Raw genomic sequence first — 26735 nt, 5'->3', positions numbered from 1 at the left:
TTAGGTAATGCTGCACTGCAGCCTTTGCTTGATGCATTGACAGCTAGCATTATTTTGCTGTCTATTTTAGTTTTTGAACGAGTGATTGCAGCTACGGAAGCCGTTTGCACAGCCCCTTTTGCGGCTTCATCAGCCAATGAATTCCCTTCAACGTGAATGCCATCACGTTGGTGACTCAGCGTGTGCATCACGTGAGTGTTCTCTAGTCCGTTTCGCAACTGAACTATTTGTTCCCAAAGCAATTTGTGCTTTATTGTGCCACCTTTTGCATCTTTAAAACCATTTTGAATCAAATTCTGTAAATATTAATTGTGAGATTGAACACAGTAAAAAGAAACGCACACTATCTGTGAGTTCGCGATGTGTATTTTCAAGTGCCATCTTGAATGCTTGTAGTTCATCTCGCTGAGCTGTACAATCTCCTAGAGATTAGGTTTTTGTGACCATTGGTCTGAATTTGCCATCTCGCATGCGACCTTTAACGATAGCACACGCTGCACTGTAAGCTTATTTACTCCCCGTAGCAGGCTGTGCAGATCCGTCAGTATAAATTATAAATTCGTACTGGTCAAGAGGGAGAATTTCAGTAGGCAGAGGACATTCGTGTTCATATTGCAGGAATGATTGTGTTTTTAAATATGGATCAAAAACGTATTCAACATCAGTTGCAGCAAGAGAATTAACCCATTGTATCTATCTCGGATGTAAAGCTTTTGCATTTGGAATGCTAGCCTTTGTAACTACCTCTAGGGCTGGTACAGGAGTCACAACCATAATGCGTTTCCTCTGTACTAGGGCTCTTTCTTTCTTTTGCTACAGCGGTTTGAACTGCTGTCAGATTTTTTTCTGTAGAAGTGAATTTCATTTCTGCTTGTGTATACAAGTGGGATTTGTATGCAATTGGTATTTTTTCACCTTCGTTAAAAGTTAAGTAGGTGAATCCGCATTGACCCGGAATTATTCGGATCACTAAGTTGCGTATGTTTACGCGTGTTTGCAAGTATTTCATTGCTAACTTGTCTGTTTGGAGTGAAAGCAAAATTTCTGTGTGTTTTTGTGTCCAATGTGTTATTTTAAAATCATGTTTCATTAATTCGTAGAGAGGTTTAACCCTTTCTGCGTAGTTTAGAATGTAAGTTCTCCCAAAATTCAGGAAACCTAGAATCGACTGTAAATTTTTCAGCGTTTTTGGCAGTTGGAGCAGAGCACACTTTTCTAAAAAGTTGGCTGCCAGGCTTTTGCCTTCACTTGATAGTTCATATCCTAGGAAAAGGACGTTGAGGTGGGCAATTATTGACTTTTTAAAGTTGAATTTGTAACCCTCTGAGGCGAAGCCCAATATTATGGTGCTCAACTTGTTCAAGTGCCTATCCAGGTCATCGCCTCGTCATCATAAGTTTGTAGTAACTCTGTTACCCTTGCTGAGAATAACCCCGGGCTGTTTTTGAATCCATGGGGCAGTCGACAAAATTGACTCTGGGTCTCCATTATTGAGAAAGCGGTCAAATATCTGCTTTCTGGTGCAATATTTTGACAAAAGAAACAATTTGAAATGTTTAATGTGGTTTTATATTTTTTACGCACAATGTCATTCATTAATGCTGTACTGTGTGCATTTTGCACTGCAAATGTTTTGCAACAAGAATTTAAGTGCCTGCAATCCAAAACTAGACGATATGTATTGTCTGGTTTGGAGACAGGAAACAAAGGATTGTTCATTGATGAGGTGCATTTTTCAATCACCCCCGATATTCAAGTTGATCTAAAATCTCTCTGACCTGTTTTTTTTTTTAGCTTCTTACTTAACTGGGTACTGCCTTTGTGCAGTCGGTTGATTTTTTAACTGGATTTTATGGTGAGGTGAGTCCTCCTCTCATCCTACATGATTTTTATACAGTGCTGGGGCCTGGGCCGCTGCCCATTTCCTGGCTAATGTATATTTTAAATGAACTGGAACATGGTTAGAGAAGGCAGGCATAATGATGTCTTTGCCATGTGGGCACTCCCTGACAAATTCTGGTGGCCAGTCCTGTTCTGCTAGAAGTATATCAAAACCCTTTGAAAGATGCTCCCAAAAGAGTGCTTTCACTTTTCTTGGTATGTCTCCGTCCATCCGGAGTGTTATTTCATATAACCTATGTAGAGAACTAACCCTAGTGTCTACAGTCTCAACTTGTATGTCTTCATTCAAGTCCACTGTCTCCAGATGTCCCTTCAGGTTCTGTCGAGCTATTGTAACTTCTGCCGCACTGTCCAGCATGGTCTGGGCCCATTCTCCGTTCCTGAGTTGGGTTCTCAGTATTCTCGGCATGTCTGATCTTTAGACCTGCTACCTTTTTCTTGAAGAATTTAGGTTTTGCTTTATTTTTCTGAACGTGTTGATCGTCTTTGGACTTCACGCATTCTTCCTTGTTTTCTGACCGTCCTCTTCTTTCGGATGTCTGTAACAATATCTGAAAGGTACGAGAGGAACGTTTATCAGTATCTTGATATTTGTCAGGTTTTCTCAAATTATCCCTATTCCTGAGATTGTACCTCCTTTCAGAGGGCTCCTTTTGAGGAGACCTGCCTCGGGAATGAGAACGCTTCTCTTTGGAATGCTGTTTACTATTTTCCCACTTCTTTTTAGAAGAGGTAGGAGTGTTTTTAGGAAAGACCTTATCAGGACTTTCAAACAGTTGTGGTTTAACTGTATATTTCTATTAGCTTTTTATTAAGTAATTCCTCGTCCAACATTGATTCAATGTCAGGGTCAGAGGTGTAGCCGGCTAAAATCGGCCACGTTGCTCCTGGTCTACCTAGTGGACCGAGCCTGGTAATGTGATTGTAATGTTTTAGGGCGCCTTTAAACCAGAGCTCATGCTCCTGGTATGTGAGTGGAATTTCAATATCCTCGAAAGGAATATATTCCTCAACTGGTTCATCTTCTTTGTAGAAATGAAACACATGTGTTACTGGATTTGATTCAGGGATTACTATCCATGAATAGAATACCTCTGTCTGGTGAGATTCATGTCCTCTCTCACAAAAACTGCACTACCACCTCTTGGTGTCAGACCATGTTTTATAAGTTTTAGAGTGATGGCTCTCCTTAAATTTGGTGGGAAGTGTATAACACCCACCTCGTCTTCATTAAGACCTGTAAGGTCAGCCGCAGCTGTACCATTGCCGACGACAACATCTCCGTGGTCGGACATTGTTTAATGAAAAATTGCAGAGCAAGTTTCAAGGAAACAAAGATAAGGTGCACAATATTTTGGAACACTGTATCCTTCAACATTGAACAAAACCAAACAGCTAATACATAGGACTTTCGTCCTACTCAGCTATGGCGGATATTATCCCTACCCACTCCAGACGTCTTATGGAGTTTTATGAGTAGAGGGTCTCTGAGGAAAGCACGACTGAGTTACTTCAGTATCTAGCGTTAAATTAGTGCCTTACCAAACCATTGGGCGCCATGTAGTGTAGTTCCTATATCCCTGATAGGCTCTGCGCATTGAAATAACATACACTATAGATTTGACATAGGACTAAGGTCAGTATGTCTCTATCGAGTATATGAAACTTAATTACCTGTGTGTGCCAGCTAACTCCGAGGTCACTAGAAATTTCTCGAATATAAAAGAAGGTATTAGTCTCTGACAACCGCATAAACATGACAACTTTGTTTCCTTTTAGAATCGGAACAGTCTCAGAATCGTGGAAACAATAGATAACAGTTTCACTCAGTCAATCGCGCATGCTTCGTTTCTACGGAGTTGCACAGAAATAGAGAGACGAACGTTTCAATAAAAGGGTTTATTGAACAGTCTTATTTCTCATGCAAGGGATATGAATTGCTACAATCGTAAGACAGACTGCAAAGTACAATATGTACGAGATGAGCAGTAAGATAAAATAATACTGCAATAGCATGGTTTGTAGCTATGACATGTATTAATCAAAATACACACATAAATAACAGAAGCTAAAATGTGATACTCATCTGATGCTTCTAAATTGTTCTACCCCAGTGTACCTAACCTAAGTGCAGTACGAGGTTTGAAGTAGGTGCCATTTCTAAAGTATAGCTAGCTATATTTTAGTTTAGCCAAGAGTTGCCAAAAGTTTCTCTAAGTTCTAGTCAGCTCCATACCTGAGAATAAGAGAGGTTGGAATCTCTTTTCTGGACTCGATAGTCTAACCCCCCGCAAGGGAAGTCAGAGAGCACTGGAGCTGGATTCTCTGCGAGGAGGATGGCAGCGTCAGGTCAGTGCATCAGGCTGGAACTCGATCTCCTTCCGAACTTGCCGTGGCGAACCGCGTAGTCTGGGTTGGATCGAATCCTCCGGGAACCGCAATTTGCTAGGGCAAGTGCTGGTATATTTATACCTTGAAGGTGTCTAGGAATGCCAGTATTGACGTAAAAAGATGGGCAGAGGAACGTCATGAATGAACCCCTAAGGAATAGATGTTCATGCATACTTAATGAGTTCTTGGAGAAATCAATATTCAAGCTGAGGGAAATTCCAAAAGGCATATGGGTCTGGTTTTCCAAGAATTTGCTGTGACGTGGATGTACGGATCTAAGGTGGTCATGCCTGTATTTGGTTTGTACGGACAATGTCTAAATAAGGGACAGATTTCTATGTCCGAAAAGGGCAATGTGAAATGTACCTATATAAGGGCATAAATCGGTAAACATATATACGGAATCTAAAACTGCACACAACACCCCAGAGTGTGCAGGAAGAGATGGGGAGGCAGAGCTTTTTCCTTCACAGCGGCCACGCTCTGGAACACCGACACCTCCATCACCAGTATGATGCTCCATATGCCATTTAGGAAGTCCTTGAAAATCTGGCTCCTTTCCTTGTGATTCACCCCGTTATCTAGTCATGTTCAGGTATACTCTTGGGATTGGCAAGGAGCACCTTGTCACCCATTGGCCAACTGTCATGCTGTACAAATCTATATCATATCACAAGTCTCGAAGCTTCTGTCAATATAAGCTTGTTGCTGTGGTCAAGCTGTGCTGCTGCATTTTTCATAGGTCACGTCCATTTGACTGTCAGTTTGCACCTGTACATGTTTTGCTGTGTTGTGTTAACTGGTCTGATACTCTATGATATGATATAGACATTAAATATAGTGCACAAATCACTCCAGAAGGAATTGCTCGTGCTGCACTGCTAAGAGAGGAGAGACTTCCTAAAACAGCGAGGTCTTCAAACCCTTCTTGAAGGAGATAAAGTCTGAGCAGAAGTGGAGGCTGGGGGGGGGAGTTTGTTCCAGTGATAGGGGCAGTGTAGGAAGAAGATCTACCCCCCTGATTTGAGGTCCAAATGCAAGGGATAGCCAGAAGAGCCTTATCCGAAGACCTAAGACATCTTGCGGGTCTATATGGTTTTAAACGCATGGACAAGTAGGCAGGGCGGGATTTGTGAAGTGCCTTATGTGTCAGACAGCAGAGTTTAAAAATGACAAATTTTCTGGTAGGAACCAATGGAGCTTCCGAAGAATAGGGCAAGAGGGGGAACGAGATGGAAGATTACAAATTAGTCTACCGGCGGTGTTCTGTACCACCTGCAACTTGGTCAGCAAGGAGTTGTTTACTGATGTTAACAGATTATTCCCGTAGTCCAGGCAACTGATTATGAGAGCTGTGACAAGAGCTTTTCCAGCACTGTCGGGGAGCCAATGGAGGGCCTTTTTTAGAAGCTTCATAGTGGCGAGGCAGGAGACACAGGTGGGGTTTACTTGTTCCTTCATGAAGAGAGACCGATCAAGCTTCAGGCCGAGATTTTTCACAGACTGATTAGGTGAAGGGGCTGGGCACAGTTCAGACACCCACCAGTTGTACGACCAGAGCTCTAATGCTTTCCCAAAAAGCATAATTTTAGCAGGGCCGGACTGGGAACAGCAATCAGCCCTGGCGATTGCTGCCCGACCGGCCCTGGGAGCGGGGGCGGGGGTGCTAGAAAAATGCACCTCTCCCGCTTTTGCTACAGGGGGGCGATATTGCAGAGCTGCAAAACCGGCCCCCATGGGCACTAAAACCGGCCCCCACTTCTCTGGCCCACCAGGGAAATACCCGGTGCCCTCTACACTTGTCGCTGTTAAGTTGGAGATAGTTGTTAGTCATACAAACAGTAACTTCCCTCATACAATTAGCAAATTTGCTTTTCACTTTGTCTGGCACGAAGGAAATGAGAAGTTGGGTGTCGCCAGCATACAACACTATCTCCACATCACAGGCTCTCACGATCTGGGCAAGGGGTTCCACATCGGTATTAAAGAGGGTGGGGTTTAGACACAAGCCCTGGGCCACTCCCTCATGCAAGTGCATAAGATGTGACGTGGAGGGGTCATGGCAGACCTGTTGGATTCGTTAGGTAAGGAAGTTGCAGAGCCAATGAAGGGCTCTGCCGTGTAGCCCATGCTCGTGAAGCCTGTGGATTAAGATGGCATGCGAGACTGTGTCAAACGCCGCTGACAAATCCAGCAGCACCAGCGTAGTTGGGGTACTCGTGTCAAGAGAGAGCCTGATATTACCAACCACGGCCAACAAAGCACTCTCTGTGCTATGAAGCTCTGTGAAACCGGATTGCGACTAATCTAGGATTTGATTTTCTTTGAGAAGGGCAGTGAGCTGTTTATTGATAAACCTTTCTAGAGATTTGGCAATTAGAGGTAACAGTGAGATTGGTCGATACTTGGCGGCATCCTTTGGATTTGCTGAGGATTTCTTGAGCAACGCGGACACTGACGCGTGCTTCCATTCCTTGGACACTGTCAGTGAGAGGTTATATAAGTCTGCGACTACAGGAGCCGGACAAGTTGCTAGGCTTGCTGTTATTCTTGGAGGGCAGGGGTCCAAAGGTGACCCGGGCTTAGCATGTCATAACATATCCAACACCTGACCCTCAGAGCTGAGTGTGAAATTGCTCAGGCTACCCGTGGCTATCTGATGGGGATGATTAAGGTCAAAATGTTCCGACAGATATGGTTGGAGCTTTAGCATTTTATAGGATGGTGTTGCCAACATATAAAATGCTAAAGCCCCAACCATATCTGTCGGAACATTTTGCAAATCGCATACAGCGGAAACTAATTTTATTGAGACTGGGAGTTTATCAATCAAAAGATCTTATCCCAAAATGGAAACGGACCTGGCCCTCAGTGGATTGCCGCCTTTGTGGACAAGGAGATGAATCATTGCTCCATCTGTTATGTATTTGTCCGGCACTATTATCCATACGGAAAGAACTCCTACTGCCAATAATGAAAAGAGAAAAATAAGGACTTTTAGATCCACTGTAATGAACTTCTTCGGAGGCTCGACAGTACAACTGGCATGTAAAGCAATAACGTTTCTGAGCTTAGCAGCAAATGAACTAGAAAAGAGCGACAGAGAACTTGAAACAGTCAGGCACGCAAGGGGATAAAGCGCAATTAATTACTCCGCAGTCTACTTGTTCACAGCACGGGGCAGTTTACCTCGGATAAATAACAGGGGCTCATCAATGGCATTAGCACCTTATCTCAGATCACTAAGTCGAACTCAAAAGACTTTATATAGGAAACATAAACATAAAGACATGGTCTCTTAGAATCATACATTTTTGTTTTTTAAATGAACATTGTCACTATCTTTGCTAATTGCCCTAGGGCCACTCCAAGAGACCACGGATCCACCCTTGCCGGGCACAGCCCAAGCATAACTTTTTCAAGACGTATGGGCCATATGTATGAAACTTTGGTTTTGCGATTTTCAAATAGCGATTTTTAGAGAATCGCTATTTGGGAATCGCAAAATGCTATGTATGTAGGATTTGCAAATAATTTTGTGAACCCTACATATTCCTTAATTGCGACTCACAAATTGCAATTCGCAATTAAGGAATACCTTCCCATTCATTCCTATGGGCCTACAGGCCCATAGGAATGAATGGGAAGACATTCTCAATTTGCGATTCTCAATTAGAGAATCGCAAATTGAGAATGCAATTTCAAGGGTGTCAGGGTGTCAAAAGGACACCCTGTTGCATCCCATAAATGTACATGTGTGCACATGTGGCACACATACATGCCCGAAGGGCATGTATGTGTGCCACATGGCACTTTGAAAAATGCAACAAAGTGCATTTTTCAAAGAAATCGCAAATTACCACCAACTTGAAGTTGGTGGTAATTTGCGATTCCTTAAGGCCAAATTGCAGTTTTTCTGGGCCTCTTACATTGCATTTAAGGAATTGCAATTTGCGATTCCTTAAATGCATTCGCAAAATAAGGAATCGCAAATTTTGCGATTCCTTATATTGCGAGGCTGTTTTCTTTTCATACATCCCACTTAGCTAAATTGCGATCGCAAACGCCGATATTCTGCGAATTTCGGCGTTTGCGATCGCAATTTTGAATGATACATATGGCCCTTAGTCTTTTATAGCATGACTGGAAACCACAAGACTGTAGGAATCTATTGCACACTGTTTTAACTTTTTTTTTTATTACAAATTTTAATGAGAGTCTACCAACAAATTGGTACTTTGCTCATGAATTTGATGTGTATTAGCAGTTGTGCCACTCTTTTATGATTTAAACGAAATCAAATAAAGTAATTTTTAATTCATTCATTCATTCAAGGTCAACATTATGCTGAAAGCTGTCCGAGATAGCTGGCAGATTTTTATAGATGGATTTGATTTTGTCTTCAAAGAAATTGGCTAAATTGTCACAGAAATCCTGGGAGGCCTCGATGGTGGCGACACAGGCACGGGGCTTCACAAAGTTAATTAAAGCTTTAAAAAGGTCTTTGGTGAATTCCCTGCTTTTTCCATTGAGATTGCTTGGAAAGCTTTCTGGGCGGGTCTGGTCTTATTATGATAGATCCCAGCCTGGAGCGATATTCTGCTCTATCTTTAAGAGATTTAGTAGAGCGCCACCTGCGTTCTAGACATTTGCACATTGATTCCTCTTGACGCAGGGTGTCTGAGTACCACGAGGCAGAGCTTCTGGAGGAAACTGTGGATGATATCTTGAGGGGTGCAATATAGTCTACAGAGTTCGCCAAGGAATCCTGGTAGATAGATAGTGCTGTGTCCACATCTACCGAGGGAAGCGACGGGGAATTGAAAACATTTGTGAAAGCAGAGAGGGCAACAGAATTCCAGGTATGCTGTGGTTTTTTCCTGCTTTCATAGGTATGTTAGAGGTCTTCTTTTGTGAGATGAAGAAATGGATCAGAAAATGGTCAGAGCAGGGAACTGGCAGCAAGGAGTCACAAGCTACTTCCTCAGCATTGTAAAGATGAGATCCAAAATATGGCCAGCCCTATGTGTAGGGCTGGACACTAGCTGCTTCAGTCCGATAGAGAGCAGATCTGCTAAAAGTTGGGTGACACAAGGATTGACTGAATTTTCACCAGGATGATTAAAGTCACCTAGTACTAAAACCTTTTGCGTGGCCAAGGCTTAAGGGGCAATGAAGTCAATTAGTGCTTACGATAAGTCCTTTTTGGCACCTGGGGGGCGATACAACAGTGCCCCTTAGGTGACCGTGACAATTTAAAAATACAAATCTCAAGTGACCAGGTACAGAGTGTGTCAATGAGATCAAACTTCAGGGAGTCGTGAAATGCAATGGCGATGCCCCACCCCCCCAGGTGGTCTGTCCTGGCAGATCTGACCAGGGAGTAGTGCTCAGGGATGGCAAGTGAGATGCAAGGGACAGTGGAGGCACAAAGCCAGGTTTCTGTAAAGAAACAGATCCCGGGATTGGATGAAGAGATAAGGTCCCATACTTCTATGGCATGCTTAGCCATGGATCTGATATTACAGTACAGCCCATGTACTTTCCAAGTTTTTTCAGAGCCAGAGGAGGTAAAAAGATTGAAGGACATGCCAGGTAGGTTAAATAGAGACATTGTCGGAGAGGGTGTTATCTCTAATTTTGGCAAAAGAATCTACAGTTTCTACATGAATCGGGACGCCCGAGTAGGGGAAAGCTTTGGTTACAGCTCTGGGGGAAGAGGAGATTTGTATCAGAACACCGCAACACTTACCTCAAGCTTGCGGTGAGACGTTGCAGAGATTATGTGTACCAACTCCACCATTCCCCTCACACTCATTCATAGTACAGAATGTATTTTCATGGCTTTGGGCAAATCTAGTTTCATGGAAATCTTGTTGAGAACCTTACTAATGGTATATGGTCCTAGATACCAGGGCAAGATCTTTTTTGACCCATGTAGGTTAAGGCTTCTCATGGATAGCCACGCTTTACCCCCTAGAGCATAAGATGGTTCAGGCTGATGATGGGCATCGGTAGCTTGTTTGTATGCATCTTTAGCTTTAGCTAGTTCAAACATGCTTACTGCCATAATTTGTGCAAAGTGGTGTGAAATTCCTGAACTGTAGGCATGGAGCTGTTTACCGATGATTCCCATGGTAATGCCTGTGGGTGTCAGCCCTAAAGGCGAAAAAAAAGGGATATGCCTATGGATGTATGTTTTGTGTTGCTGTAAGCAAATTCTACAGCCCATAACATCTCTTACCATTCTTCTTCCATCGTATGTAATAGGCCTCTCATATGCTGTTCCATAGTTTGATTGGTTCTTTCTGCCTGACCATCTGTTTGTGGAAGGTAAGCTGAAGAGAGACACACCTCTATATCATATGAAGTGCATAACTAACCCGAAAAACGTGAAACAAACTGAGAACCTCGGTCAGTGATTAAGACTGAAGGAATACCATGTAACCTTTCTACATGTTTCATAAAGATAGAAACAAGTTCTACAGCTGAGGGGAGCTTCTTGAGTGGCACGAAATGAGCCATTTTTGACAGGTGATCTACTAAGGTGACCCAGTGGTGTGCCCTGTCGGGGTTCTGGGCAATTCAACTACAAAGTCCATGGATACTGTATGCCATGGATGAGGAAGCACTGGTATGGATGCAACAACCCTACCGTGGGCCTGTGGAAGGCCTTACCCTACGCACAAGTAGTGCATTTGGTTATTTACTAATTTGCATAATGTATCATAGTAGACCACCAAAATGTCTTGGTAGGTGGTCTAGTGTCTTGTGGTATCCTGGATGCTTAACCAATACATGATCATGGCACACGTGTATAGCTTGTTGTTAATGATCCCTACGGGGTATGTAGAATGTATTGTTCCTCACAGGTGGTCGCTCCCCTTCCACTGCTGCTACCTGACGCCTGCCTACCTGACGCCTGCCTGCCTGCCTGCTGTCAGCGCTGACCCCCCTGACGCCACTTACCTCTTCCGCCGCTGCTGACCTCTGCCCCGCCACTACATGACGCCTGCCTGCTTGCCTGCTGTCACCGCCGACACCCCTGATGCCACTTACCTCATCCGCCACCGCCGACCTCTGCCCCGCAACTTCCAGGTACTGCCCTCCGCTCGCTGCCTGCTCTGCTGCCCTTCTTCGTGCCAGCTCACCGCCGCCGCTGCCCCGGTCACTCGCCTTCCTTTCCCGCCTCCCAGTTCCGGTTTCCCGCCACTGACCCCGCAGTCCCGCCTCCCCTTCCTTCCCATTGGCCACCCAGCCTCCCGCCTCCCAGCTGACCCTCCCTCCCGGCTCACTACTTATGACGCCCCCTCAGCGACCGCGCAGCGGACGCGCGCAGCGGGAGCGCCGACTGAGCGCCGAAGGTGCGCCAAAGGTAAGCCCATCTGCGCCTGGACCGCGCCCAGCGCCAGACCCCCTGGCCCCCGCGCCCGCCAGCCCCCCCGCAGGACCTACGATGCCGCCACACTCATCGCACTCAACACCGCCCGAACCCCCGGGTGCCACCAAGCATCCCAGCGACACACCCATGGACCCTTCGCCTGCAGATCCTGCAAATTCATCCTGCTCAACACCCGCTCCGTCCACAGACACGCCGTGGAACTCTGGGACCTCCTCGACACCGCATCTCCTGACGTTGCCTTCCTCACGGAAACCTGGATGAACGCCTCCTCAGCCCCCGACATCGCCATCGCCATCCCGGACGGCTACAAGATCATCAGGAAAGATCGCGTCAACCAGACCGGAGGGGGCATCGTCATCGTCCACAAAAGCACCATTCGCATCTCGACTGACTCCACCGACACACTCTCAACGCCGCCGAACACCTGCATTTCCAGATCCACCACAACCCCAAGACCACCCTCAGAGGCACCCTCATCTACAGACCCCCGGGACCACGCACACAATTCAGCGAAGACATCGCCGACTTCATCAGCCCACACGCCCTCCCCTCCGCTGACTACATCCTCCTCGGGGACCTCAACTTCCACCTGGAGAACAACAACGACCGCAACACCACCACCCTGCTGGACAACCTGGCCAACCTCGGGCTGAAGCAACTGGTCAACACCCCCACTCACTACGCCGGCCACACGCTCGACCCCGTCTTCTCATCCAGCAAGCACGTCACCTTCAGCCACTCCACCGGACTTCACTGGACTGACCACAGCTGCGTCCACTTCAGCTTCAAAAAGAACCCGGTCCACCACCACCCGAAGCGGGTTCCCCACAGGAACTGGAGCAAGATCACCGTCGACCAGCTCGCCACCTCCCTCAGCCAGAACCCACCTGTCAGGACAATGGACCCTAACACAGCAGCCCTCAACCTCACTCAGTGGCTGACCTCCTGTGCCGACGACCTCGCCCCACTGAAGGACCCACTCACCAGGCACAGAAGCAAGAAGGCCCCCTGGTTCACCGACGAACTCAAGAACTCCAAGAAGGCCTGCCGCACCCTCGAGAAGGCCTGGCTCCTCGACAAGACCGCCGACAACATGACCGCCCTCAAACTCGCTACCCGCAGACACCACCAGCTCATCCCCACCACCAAGAAGAAATCTCTGAAGGAACGACTGGACAAGAACGCCCATGACAGCAAGGAGCTCTTCAACATCGTCAAGGAGTTCTCTAACCCCAGCACCGGCAAAAACGACATCACTCCCTCACAGGAGCTCTGCGACTCCCTCGCCTCGTACTTCCACTGCAAGATCGCCAACATCCACAACAGCTTCGGCGTTTCACCCCCGCACCCATCGGTCGAACCTACGCACCCCGCCGCCATCCTCCAGACATGGACCAAGGTGACCCCCGAAGACACAACACGCATGATGAACACCATCCACTCCGGATCGCCGACAGACCCGTGCCCCCACCATGTCTTCAACAAGGCCGCCTCTACCATCGCACCCCACCTCCGAGACATCATCAACACCTCCTTCGACACTGCCACCTTCCCGGAAAGCTGGAAGCACGCCGAGCTCAGCGCTCTGCTGAAGAAACCAACAGCGGACCCGATCGACCTCAAGAACTTCCGCCCCATCTCGCTCCTTCCCTTCCCCGCCAAAGTCATCGAGAAGGTAGTCAACAAGCAACTGGCCGCCTTCCTCAAGTCGAACAGATTCCTCGACCCATCACAGTCCGGATTCAGAGCCAACCACAGCACCGAGACCGCCCTCATCGCAGCCACCGAAGACATCTGAGCCCTGCTGGACAATGGTGAAACAGCGGCACTCATCCTCCTAGACCTCTCCGCAGCATTTGACACTGTCTGCCACCGCACCCTAGTCCAACGCCTCAACGACACCGGCATCCAAGGGACGGCCCTGGAATGGATCACCTCATACCTCTCCGGCAGAACACAGAGAGTACGCCTCCCTCCTTTCCTCTCTGAGGCCACCGGAGTCATCTGCGGCGTCCCGCAAGGATCATCGCTCAGCCCCACTCTCTTCAACATCTACATGAAACCCCTCGCTGCCATCGCACGCCAACACAACCTCAACATCATCTCCTACGCCGATGACACCCAGCTGATCCTCTCCCTCACCAGAGACCCCGACACCGCCAAAACCAGCCTACACGAAGGGATGAAAGACGTCGCCAAATGGATGGACATCAGCCGCCTGAAATTGAACACGGACAAGACAGAAGTCCTCATCCTGGGACCATCGCCCTCCGCATGGGACGACTCCTGGTGGCCCCACGGCCCTAGGCACCGCACCCAAGCCTACGGACCACGCACGCAACTTGGGCGTCATCCTGGACTCCTCCCTATCTATGACCAGACAAGTCAACGCCGTATCCTCAGCCTGCTTCCACAACCTTCGCATGCTCCGTAAGATCTTCCGCTGGATCCCGACCGAGACCAGGAAGACGGTCACCCAGGCCCTCGTCACCAGCAGACTAGACTACGGAAACACCCTCTACGCCGGTACAACAGCCAAGCTTCAGAAAAGACTTCAACGTATCCAGAACGCCTCCGCCCGACTCATCCTGGACGTCCCCCGACGCAGCCACATCTCGAGCCATCTGAGGGACCTGCACTGGCTCCCCGTCAACAAGAGGATCACGTTCAGACTCCTCACCCACGCACACAAATCCCTCCACGACCTTGGCCCAAGATACCTCAACGACCGCCTGACCTTCTACACGCCCACTCGCCAGCTACGATCCGCAAACCTCGCCCTCGCCGTCGTCCCTCGCATCCAGAGAACCACCGCCGGAGGAAGATCCTTCTCCTACCTGGCGGCTAAGACATGGAACTCCCTGCCCGTCCACCTGCGACTGACCCCGGACCACCTCGCCTTCAGGAGACAGCTCAAGACCTGGCTGTTCGAGCAGTAGCAGACCCCCTCCCTCATGCCCCTTGAGACCCTTCCGGGTGAGTAGTGCGCAAGTCAAATTTCTTGATTGATTGATTGATTGTACAGAAGCCCTTTTGCTGTGTACTTATTCAGGCTGGCCCCTAGTCCATTCCTCAATAGTTTGTTTGCTCACTTCTTCATGTAAGGAGGTAAGGAAGGAAGTGGCGACCTTTGACCCTGTCCTCAGGTAGATCACCCCCCAGCCGCTACACGGTCTTCCCGTGATGCTGCCCTCGCTGCTCGCTGGCTAGACCACCTGCTCCTGCTTGCCTGTGAGTCCGCCACCGGTTCTGCCCTTTGTGCCCCGTATCCCGCTCCCCGCCCCGTTTTTGCATTCTGTACCCCTCATTGTTGCCTTGTTTGACCTTTTGTGCCCCGTATCCCGCTCCCCGTTTTTGCATTCTGTACCCCTCCTTGTTGCCTTGTTTGACCTTTTGTGCCCCGTATCCCGCTCCCCGTTTTTGCATTCTGTACCCCTCATTGTTGCCTTGTTTGACCTTTTGTGCCCCGTATCCCGCTCCCCGTTTTGCATTCTGTACCCCTCATTGTTGCCTTGTTTGACCTTTTGTGCCCCGTATCCCGCTCCCCGTTTTGCATTCTGTACCCCTCATTGTTGCCTTGTTTGACCTTTTGTGCCCCGTATCCCGCTCCCCGTTTTGCATTCTGTACCCCTCATTGTTGCCTTGTTTGACCTTTTGTGCCCCGTATCCCGCTCCCCGTTTTGCATTCTGTACCCCTTCCCCGCTCGCCTCGGTGTCCATTCCCGCCGCTGCGTCCCTGTGGCCCCGCCCCCCGCTGTCCCATTCGCCACCCCGCTCCCGCCTCCCAGCTGCTCCTCCCTCCCACAGGCCCTCATATGGAGGCCGCGCAGCGGGCGCGCCGCTGGCGCACCTAAGGCGAGCCCGTCTGCGCCCGTCCGCGCCTGGCCCGCGCCCAGCGCCAGGACCCCCGGCCCCCGAAGATGCCAGCCCACACGACGGACTTACGAAGCCGCCACCATCAACGCACTCAACGCCGGACGGAACCCCGCCTGCTACCAAGCCACCCCGAAACACACCCACGGACCCTTCACCTGCCAAACCTGCAAGTTCACCCGCCTCTGGACCCGGACCGCACCAGCCATGCCGAACACCAGCAACAACCACCTCAAGTGCATCCTGCTCAACACCCGCTCCGTCCACAGACACGCCGTCGAACTCTGGAACCTCCTCGACACAACATCGCCAGACGTCGCCTTCCTCACAGAAACCTAGATGAACGCCTCCTCAGCGCCCGACATCGCCACAGAAATCCCGGATGGATACAAGATCACCCGGAGGGACCGCGTCAACCAGACTGGAGGAGGCATCGCCATCATACACAAGAACACCATCCGCATCACGACCAACTCCGACGACACCTTCACCGCCGCCGAACACCTCCACTTCCAGATACACACCGACCCCAAGACGACCCTCAGAGGCACCCTCATCTACAGATCCCCGGGACCACTCACACAATTCAGCCAAGACATCGCAGACTTCATCAGCCCGCACGCCCTCCCCTCCGCTGACTACATCCTCCTAGGGGACCTCAACTTCCACCTGGAGAACAACAAGGACTGCAACACCACCACCCTGCTGGACAACCTCGCCCACCTCGGACTCAAGCAACTGGTGAACACCCCCACCCACTTCGCCGGCCACACGCTTGACCCCGTCTTCTCATCCAGCAAGCACATCTCCTTCAGCCACTCCACCGTACTTCATTGGACTGACCACAGCTGCGTCCACTTCAGCTTCAGAAGAACCATGACCCACCACCACCCGCAACAGGTTAATCGCCGGAGCTGGTGCAAGATCACCACCGAGCAGCTCACCACCTCCCTCAGCCAGAACCCTCCCGCCAGCACAACGGACCCCAACGAGGCAGCCAGCAACCTCACACAGTGGCTGACCGCCTGCACCGACGACCTCGCACCACTGAAGAACCCTCCCAGCAGACCCGGCAACAAGAAAGCCCCCTGGTTCACCGACAAACTCAAGGACTCCAAGAAGAACTGTCGCACCCTCGAGAAAGACTGGCGCCACGACCAGACCACAGACAACATGACCGCCCTCAAGCACGCCACCCGCAAGCACCACCAGCTGATCCGCACCACCAAGAAGACAGCATTCAAAGAAAGACTGGACAACAACGCCCACAACAGCAAGGAACTCTTCAACATCGTCAAAGAGCTCTCCAACCCCAGCGCCGGAAACAACGACATCACTCCTTCACAAGACCTCTGCGACTCACTCGCCTCGTTCTTCCACCGCAAGATCACCGACATACACAACAGCTTCAGCGCACCAACCACGCACCCAACCGCCGAACCAACGCCCCCCACCACCACCCTCTGCGCCTGGACCCCGGTCCGCACCGAAGACACCACCCGCACGATGAACACCATCCTCTCCGGATCACCAACCGACCCCTGCCCCCACCACGTCTTCAACAAGGCCGACTCCATCATCGCACCCCAACTCCGGGACATCATCAACACCTCCTTCCACACCGCCACCTTTCCGGAGAGCTGGAAGCACGCCGAGCTCAGCGCCCTCCTGAAGAAACCAACAGCGGACCCCACCGACCTCAAGAACTTCCGCCCCATCTCGCTCCTCCCTTTTCCTGCCAAAGTCATCGAGAAGACCGTCAACAGACAACTCGCCGCCTTCCTCGAGATGAACGGATCCCTCGACCCCTTGCAGCCCGGCTTTCGAGCCAACCACAGCACCGAGACTGCACTGATCGCAGCCACCGATGATATCAGATCCTTGCTCGACAACGGGGAAACAGCGGCCCTCATCCTCCTGGACCTCTCTGCAGCGTTCGACACTGTCTGCCACCGCACCCTAGTACAGCGCCTCAGCAACATCGGGATCCAAGAGAAGGCACTGAAGTGGATCATCTCGTTCCTCGCTGGAAGAACTCAGAGAGTCCGCCTGCCCCCGTTCAGATCCGAGGCCACCGAAGTCATCTGCGGCGTACCACAAGGATCATCACTCAGCCCAACCCTCTTCAACGTCTACATGAGCCCCCTCGCAGCCATCGCACACCAACACAACCTCAACATCATCTCCTACGCCGATGCCACCCAGCTGATCCTCTCCCTCACCAACGACCCCGCCACCGCCAGAACCAGCCTCCAGGAAGGGATGAAAGACGTCGCCGAATGGATGAAGAACAGCCGCCTGAAACTGAACTCAGACAAGACGGAAGTCCTCATCCTGGGATCATCGCCCTCCGCCTGGGACAACTCCTGGTGGCCCCCTGCCCTGGGCGCCACTCCCAAGCCAACGGACCACGCACGCAACCTGGGCTTCATCCTGGACTCCTCCCTCTCGATGACCAGACAAGCCAACGCTGTCTCATCATCATGCTTCAACACCCTGCGCATGCTCCGTAAGATCTTCCGATGGATCCCCACCGAAACCAGGAAGACGGTCACCCAGGCACTCGTCACCAGCCGACTGGACTACGGGAACACCCTCTACGCCGGAACCACAGCCAAACTTCAGAAAAGACTCCAACGCATCCAGAACGCCTCCGCACGACTCGTCCTGGACCTCCCCAGACACAGCCACATCTCCAGCCACCTGAGAGACCTGCACTGGCTCCCCGTCAGCAAGAGGATCACGTTCAGGCTCCTCACCCATGCACACAAGGCTCTTCACGACCTGGGCCCCAAGTACCTCAACAACCGCCTGACCTTCTACACGCCCACCCGCCAGCTACGATCGTCCAGCCTCGCCCTCGCCGCCGTACCAGGCATCCGCAGAGCCACCGCCGGAGGAAGATCCTTCTCCTACCTGGCAGCCAAGACTTGGAACTCCCCCCCATCCACCTTCGGCTGACCCAGGGCCATCTCTCCTTCAGGAAGAAACTCAAGACCTGGCTCTTCGAGCAGTAACGGACCCCTCTCCCCCAGCGCCTTGAGACCCTTCCGGGTGAGTAGCGCGCTATACAAATGCTATGATTGATTGATTGATTGAGAGAACCAGACCTTGGAAAAGTGTAGGTATCATGGACGGAGGATCTGGGTTGATTCTGGTATTGTCATTCTCACCAACTCTGGAAAGGGCATTGGCTTTCATAGTCTCTTTTCCAGGGCAATAAGTGATAGCAAACTCATAATAATTGAAAAACAGGATCCATCTCCTTTGTGTGGCTGGCAAGGCTCTTGCAGAGCGGAGGAATTGCAGATTCCTGTGGTCTCTGTAAATTGTCACGGGGTGTCTAGCATCCAATAAATAATGCTGCCACTCCTCAAATGTGGCCTTAATAGCCAACAATGCGCGATCAGCTATGGTATAGTTACATTCAGCTGGGAGAAGCTTTCGTGAATTGTACCCAAAAAGCTCTGGACTTGTTTCACAGAGGTGGGGGATGGCCAGAGCAATATGGAATCGACCTTCTTTTGGTCCATTCTAATCCCTTTGAGACTTAGGATGTAACCCAGAAACTCTACCTCTGTGTTTTGAAATGTGCTTTTTTCTACTTTCACATAAAGATGGTGTTTTTGCAACTGTTGCAGAATCGCCCGGATGTGTTTCATGTGTGCTGGCATAATCTGTGAATAAATCAGTATGTCGTCAATATAGACTATGCAGCAAATGTCTATGTAATCTCTCAGGACTTCATCCATAAAAAACTGGAAAGTAGTGAGGGCGTTGCAGAGTCCAAAAGTCATAACTTGGTACTCAAAAATGCCAATAATTTTTCAGAAGGACTCTGACCAGACGATATGCCCCAAACAAATCCAGTTTGGTATACATTGTTGCATTTTAATCAGGTCCAATAAACTTGTAATGAAAGGCAAGGGATACCTATTGTTCACAGTGATATCATTTACCACTCGATAGCCGATGCATACACGTAAATCACCTTCTTTTTCCGCTACGAAAAAGAGGGGAGAAGAGACAGGGGACTTGGAGAGTCGGTTTAAACCATTCTTGAGATACTCATCCAGATAGGAACGGAAATGGTCATTCTCTTCTTCAGTAAGCGAGAAGATCCGGCTAAACGGTAGTTTAGTACCAGGGACCAGATCGATTCGACAATCGAAGCTAGGTTGTGGTGGCAAGGTACTGGCTTCCTTTTCATTGAATACTGTAGTTAGAGCTGCGTATTCTTTAGGCACTGATACCTGTAAAGTGGTACCTGATACAGCCAGAGTCAGTCTGTGGGCCTGACTAGATCTCATACGGATGTTGCTTAGTGTAGGGTAGCAGGTAGATAGGCAGAACTCTGAGTCTAATGTGATCATCCTGGTCACCCAGTCGATATGCAGGTTGTGAGTTGCCAGCTAAGGAATACCTAGGATTAGTCTGAATTGTTGGGCATCGATTACATCAATCAATCAATCAATCAATCAATCAATCAATCAATCAGGGATTTATATAGCGCACTACTCACCCGTGAGGGTCTCAAGGCTCTGGGGGGCAGCAGTTCCGGATCATTCGAAGAGCCAGGTTTTGAGGTCCTTCCACAAAGTGTGCAGGGTTGGGGAGCGTCTGATGTTTACGGGGAGCTTGTTCCAGGTCTTGGCCTCGATGTAGGAGAAGGCTCTCCTGCCTGTTCTGTTTCTGCGGATAAGGGGGACCTCTGCCAGGGCGAGGTCGGCGGAACGGAGGTTCCTCTTGGGTACGTGGAAGGATACTCTCTCATTGAGGTATTTGGGTCCGATGTTGTTGAGGGATTTGTAGGCGTCTGTGAGGAGTTTGAAAGTGACCCTATTCTCGACGGGGAGCCAATGGAGGTCTCATAGGTGTTGGGTCATGTGTTTGTGACGTGGGGTCCCGAGGAGGAGTCTGGCAGCGGCGTTCTGGATGGTTTGGAGTCTGTGTAGTAGAGCTCTGTTGATTCCAGTGTATAGGGCATTGCCGTAGTCCAGTCTGCTGGTTATGAGCGCGTGGGTGACGGTCTTTCTGCAGTCGGGGGGCCATTTGAAGGTCTTGAGGAGTATGCACAGGCAGTTGAAGCTGGTGGAGGCGACGGCGTTGACCTGGCGGTTCAGGTGATCAGTGATGTCATGAGTGATGTCACTGACCATGTCATGAGTGATGTAATATGTGACGTCATCAGTAGTGCATTGCGGGCGTGCGAGTTATAGTTAGCTGAACTAACTATAACGGGGGAATTTCAATGGTTTTTTACGAGTGAAATGTCCAGCTAACTATAACATGTGTGAAACCTTTGGTTTTTTCATTGAATTTCTAAGGTTTTTTAAATGCTAATTCCTAACTATAACGTGTGTGAAACCCATGGTTTTTTCAGTGAATTTGCAAGGTTTTTTAAATGCTAATTCCTAACTATAACGTGAGTGAAACCCATGTTTTTTTCAGTGAATTTGCAAGGTTTTTTAAATGCTAATTTTTTTTTTCTTCTTTTTTTTTTTACATATTTTTATTTTAATTGTCTATCCTTTTTTAAAGACTATGGTTAAATGTTAAAAATTCTACAATATGTTTTTATTTTACAATTTTTTTAAAATAAACAGGTAAAATATATTAGCAATACATTTTTTTTTTTTTTTTTTTACCGTGCGCGTACGGTAAGCGCACGTCTTGCTGTAATTACGTTAGATTTCTACGCTGTTTGCGTTCATTTACGCAATTTGCGTAGATGCACGTCACGCGCGCATAGCGCGTAACGCGTACGCTGCACGCGCACGTTACGCGGAAGTGAAGGGGCGTGCCTGTTTTGCGCATGCGCGCGAGCGTGTGTCTTTTTTACGCGCATGCGTACTTTTTGCCGTAAGCGCACCGTAAGCGCACCGTAAGCGTACGGTGGGTCATGTGATCATGAAACACAACTTTTGATTGGTTGAAACTACTTTCAGTTCTAGAACTCTCCTACACCACACCCATTCCCCTCATTTCTGCTTGTGATCCCTTAGGAGAAGGAGCTGGGTTGTCTTTGTGATACGATGGCAGAACAGCAGAGCTCTTCTGAGAGTGAGGCTAGCAGCACTACCTTGAGGCAGAGAGCGAGGAAACAAAAGACCTCTTACATATGGGAGTATTTTTCTTTTCCAGAAGGCCAGCAAAAGGTAAATGCACCCTTAGTGACTTGTAAGCTGTGTAAGCGTGTACTTTCAAGAGGGAATCCCGACAGGAAGTATTCCTTTGGGAATCACACCATGATGAGACACCTTAAGGATGTACACAGAAGGACACATGCTCGACTTACTGAAGGTAACCCTTCAGTAAATCAACCAAGCACATCCACAGCAGCTCAGCCTGGACCATCATCTGCAGTGCTGAGTCCTTCTTCTGCAGGTCAGGTGAGCCCTTCATCTGTGGGGGGAGCATCTCCTTTTTCTGGTCCTCTGGAAATTAACCCTCGGTTTGCGAGGGTTGAAGTACGGTGCGCCACTTGTCATGATCTAATTAGTTATAGGGAGACCAGTATTTCCCTAGTGAACAATAAAATAGATCAGCACACTTGTCGTACCATCTAATATTCCCAATCTTTCTTTCCTCTGTCCCTGCATGAACACAACGGCTCTTTTAAGAGCCAACCTTACCTTTCATCTTTTTTTTATATATGTTTTTAAAAACTTTTTTTATTTTTTTTTTACCGTACGCGTACGGTATGCGTAATTTTTTTTTTTTTTTTTTAAAAACACTAAAAATCAATTATCACATTACAAGGTCCTTGAGAGACTACAATTAAAAACTGAAAATGTGATTGTAGAGAAGTGGAAAAAAGGGACCATGATATTATTGACTTACCATACCCACTCAAAAAAATATTTATTCATTTAAATTTTTTTTAATTGCTTTAAAAATGGTTCTAGTTTTCGAAAATTTTCTATCTCAATCTGAAAAAAAAGAAAAAAGTATTAATATTTAAAAAAACATTTTATAATACAGTACACATATTTACATATTTTTCAAAAAATATTTTTGCCTTTTTTTTGCTGTTTTCAGAATATATTGCATTTCACTATAAATTGTGAAAGCAATTGCATTCATCATTTAACAGCGGGCAAAAAAAAAATTAACAATCTCAAAGATTGTTTTAAAAAAGCCCACAATCTCTTTTTGCATAAACATAACTTTATAGAAATGCATAATATTCTTAAAAAATATCATCTAATATCAATACTTATTTCTTTAAAATACCGTCTGATATTTTTGTTTCAGAAGTATAATCACAATAATATATCTCAAATAACTCCACAATACATCTGGTTCCATTTCCTTTAGGCCAAATAGTAATTTTAAAATTATTTTTTGGTTAAATTTCCAATGGTAATCCCATAAAAATCTAAAGTATAAATTGTACAGATCTCACCGATTCTCTGTAACATTTTGGTTACCGAAAGATTTATTAATAATTAAATAAGTCCACAATAGAATTGTTTACCTTTCCGCATGGCCAAATAGTAATTTTAAAAATCTTTTTTGAAAAAATTTCCAATGGCAATCCAATAACATTCCAAAATTTAAATTGTGCAGATGTTACCGATTTTTTCTAAATTTTTGGTTTTCCAAAGTTTCCTTAAAAAATGGAAAAATTCCACATTACAATTGGTTACCTTTCCATTAGGCCAAATGATAATTTGTTAAATCTTTTTATTTGTAAATTCCAAATGGTAATCCAATAAAATGGTAAAATTGTTTTGTCCAGATGTTGCCAAATCTCTCTAAAATTTAGGTTTCAGGAAGATTAGATAGGAATTTGCTAAATCAAAAGGCAAACGTTGCTTAAAAGTCAATTGGGAATCATTACACAGTGTCCAGCCTTTTTCACATTTAAGATAAACTGTGTAATGACCAGAAGTTACAGTAGGTCCATCATGGAAAATTATTGCAACTGTTACAAAAGTTTTTCCTGAAATTGATAATTGCTGTCCTGTAAACTTCTTTATTAAAGTATCCAATTTTGAACCATCAGCTCTACATCGTTGCATCATTAAAATTACATACTGTCCGTATTCCTTTAAAATTAACGTTGAAAACATGTCAGATTTACACTCACCGCATTGCATGCTATGATTAGCATCTTTAACTAATTTAGCAAAAGTGACTGTTTTACTCTCTGGCAATGTTAAATAAATAAACCTTTCATTATCAACATTAGAGCCACATATATTATAACAGTTTTCACAACTATGTTCCCATTTATAAGAGAGACCAAATAAATTTTCAATGGGAACCCCTTCTTCTTCCAGTACCTGAAGAAAATACATCAAGAATTCCTGTGCGTCTTGCTGTACATTTTGAGAAAACTGTGTTCGTCCTGAACATACATCTAAAACTTTTCTAATTTCAGTAGCACTTTCTATTTGAGTTTTATCATTACTCAGCTTTTCAAAAAGGAGACTCAGCTCAGAACAGAATCTTTTTCCCTGATTTACTATTATCTGCTCTTGCAAACTTTCCAGATAAAATGCAACATTCAGCACTACATTAGCGTAGCAGTTGACACCAGAGCTATTTTCAAAATGACATCCTACAACCTGTTCTTCATTTTCCTTATTCTTTTTGCTTGCAATTACATCACTCCTCTTTTTTTTCCTCCTCTCTACATCTTCATTACAGATATTCTCATTTCTCCTTTTACGAGAAACTACACGTTTCTCCAACACAGGATACTGACCTAAATGAGGAGCATAGCTTCTTCTTAATCTATTATACTCCTTTACACAATTTGTATCAGCACTAACTTTTGAATCATCAAAGTCTATCATGAATAAACCTGATAATGTTTTCACTCGTGACAAAGCAACATATGCCATACCTTCTTTGAACACAGTTGAACCAATGTTCACAAATGCACAATCTACAGTCAATCCTTGAGACTTGTGAATAGTTACAGCATATGCTAGCGAAAACGGAAACTGCTTCCTACGTACATATAAGTCTTTCACAAGCATGAAACGAACTGAACAACGACAAATGTCTTTAACTTCTTCTATCTGATCAAATTTTATTTTTAAACATTCAATTCCATCTTTTTTCTGATAATTAATAAAACCCACAACTCTTCCCATAGCTCCATTAACTAAACCTTTTTCAACATCCAAATTTCTCCTTAAAAATACTCTACAGTTCATGCAAACATATAGATTTTTTTCTAATCCAGCTGTTTTGGAAATGTTCTTCTCTAGTGAATCCAATTTATTTTTCAGTGTGCCTGTTAATGTGACAGTAATTCTTCCATCCTCAATTTTGTCCACTGCTTCCAATTTCCTGATATCTTCCTTTTCCAATTTCAAAAGCTCCTCATTGAATATTGAGCATTCACGTAGAGTTGGCATTAAGCAGATGACACTTTTCTTTTCTGCAATGTTCTTGTATATCTTCTCTGCAACTATTTCTTCCTTTGGAAATAAATTATGTAGCAGCCGACTCTGTAATGCTTTTTTGCCAGCTTCAGTGAGTAGTCCAATTCTGATATCTTTCAGAATACTTCCATATTCTTCATCGTTTGCTTGCCTCATATTAGTAGTAAGTTCCTTGTACTCAAAGAAGGACCAAATATTTGTATTACCGATGCTTCCCAATGACTTCTTCGTGTCTTCATGTGTCACAGTATTAAACACTGGTTGTCCTTTAACTGGAGTAAGTTGCAAAAGATCTCCAAAAACTATGACGTGTTTTCCTCCAAATAACACGTCATAGTCTGTCTTCAGAATTTGCTGCATTCTTAAATGCACAAAGGCAAGCATTAAGTTTGATACCATGCTCACCTCATCAATAATGAGAACTTGCATCTTCTTCAATACTCTTGAAACTTCCAAGCATGCTTCTCCAGTTAGCTTGTTGTATTGTATTTTGTTCTCATGCTCCACTGGTAACATTAGCAAACGATGTAAAGTGATTCCTTTTATGTTATATGCTGCTAACCCAGTTGGAATTAAACTCCCAACCGATTTAATCCACAAGCCAAGCAAAAATGTCTAATTACTCTGGAGTACTTATTTATTTAAACAAAAACAATTAATTGCACAATTCACAATTATATGAAAAAACATTTCAGTTTTCAGGCACAAAGAGAAGTAGTGAAAAAGGTGAAAATAGAGCCCAGTGTGAATAGTAGTAGCCTACAAGGTGAAATAAGTGTATAAAAGGTCTTTTTAAAAAACAATGAGGAGCATATAAGCGTGTAACGAGTCTTTTTTGCTCTCCCTTTGTTGGAGTCGACGACGTTTCAACCCTCTCTGGGTACGGGGTCTCATCAGGACATTATCTGGGGACTACAAACAAGCAAGGTGTAAGTGCCCGAAATACACTAAATATATAAGTGGATTTAAGACTCCAGTAATTTGTTGGCTTACCTAATTACGTTCAAATGGAGTTTGAAGATTGATAGATAGTATCTGTCTGACGAAGTCTAAAATGCAAAAATGATATATAAGGAATTTCACAAGTATATCCTTATAGATATGTATATCTTTATACTGTCACTGAAAAACAGGGGTTGTGTCACTTATCAGGCCCATACGGAGTTAATCAATTCATCTTCCTAATAGGGGCTAACACCATTCTAGTATAATTCCTAGGTGTTAATCACACTATAGTAATCAACATGGAACAATAAATATCTCCGCTATTCACACCATTATGTATGTCACTTACTTGGAGTATTAAATATCTCCGCTGTCTCCGTTAAACAATGGCAAGGCTTCCCAATTACAAGTGCTAATTCGGCCAGTCCGTATGATGATCTATATAAAAACAATATAATAAGGGACAATCGGTAACAGAGGCTATACTAAACCAGTTTACCTTGTATTTGTAAAAAACTATTACTCACAGGGCTGCTGTAAGGATACAGGGTGTCCTTGAACCAATTCTGACTGTACTCAATATGCCAGTAGTAAATACCTATAGGGCAATGAGGCCAAAAATTAAAGCCAAGCCTTCACGTAGCGAGATAGTTTAAAGGAAGCAGTGCGCGTGAATAACTTACTTTTTCAATAACGAACGAATAAAGCATCCAAATCCAGGATGATTAAAGCATCCAAATCGGCCGCGCAAGTCGGTGAACACTGCCCCCGGAAGCGGAAGTATTTAATTCCACCCGGAAGCCTGCATGTGTACAGGG

This window comes from Triturus cristatus, chromosome 8, assembly GCF_964204655.1.
Source record: "Triturus cristatus chromosome 8, aTriCri1.1, whole genome shotgun sequence".
NCBI lineage: Eukaryota > Metazoa > Chordata > Amphibia > Caudata > Salamandridae > Triturus > Triturus cristatus.
Note: the sequence above shows the minus strand (reverse complement) of the source record.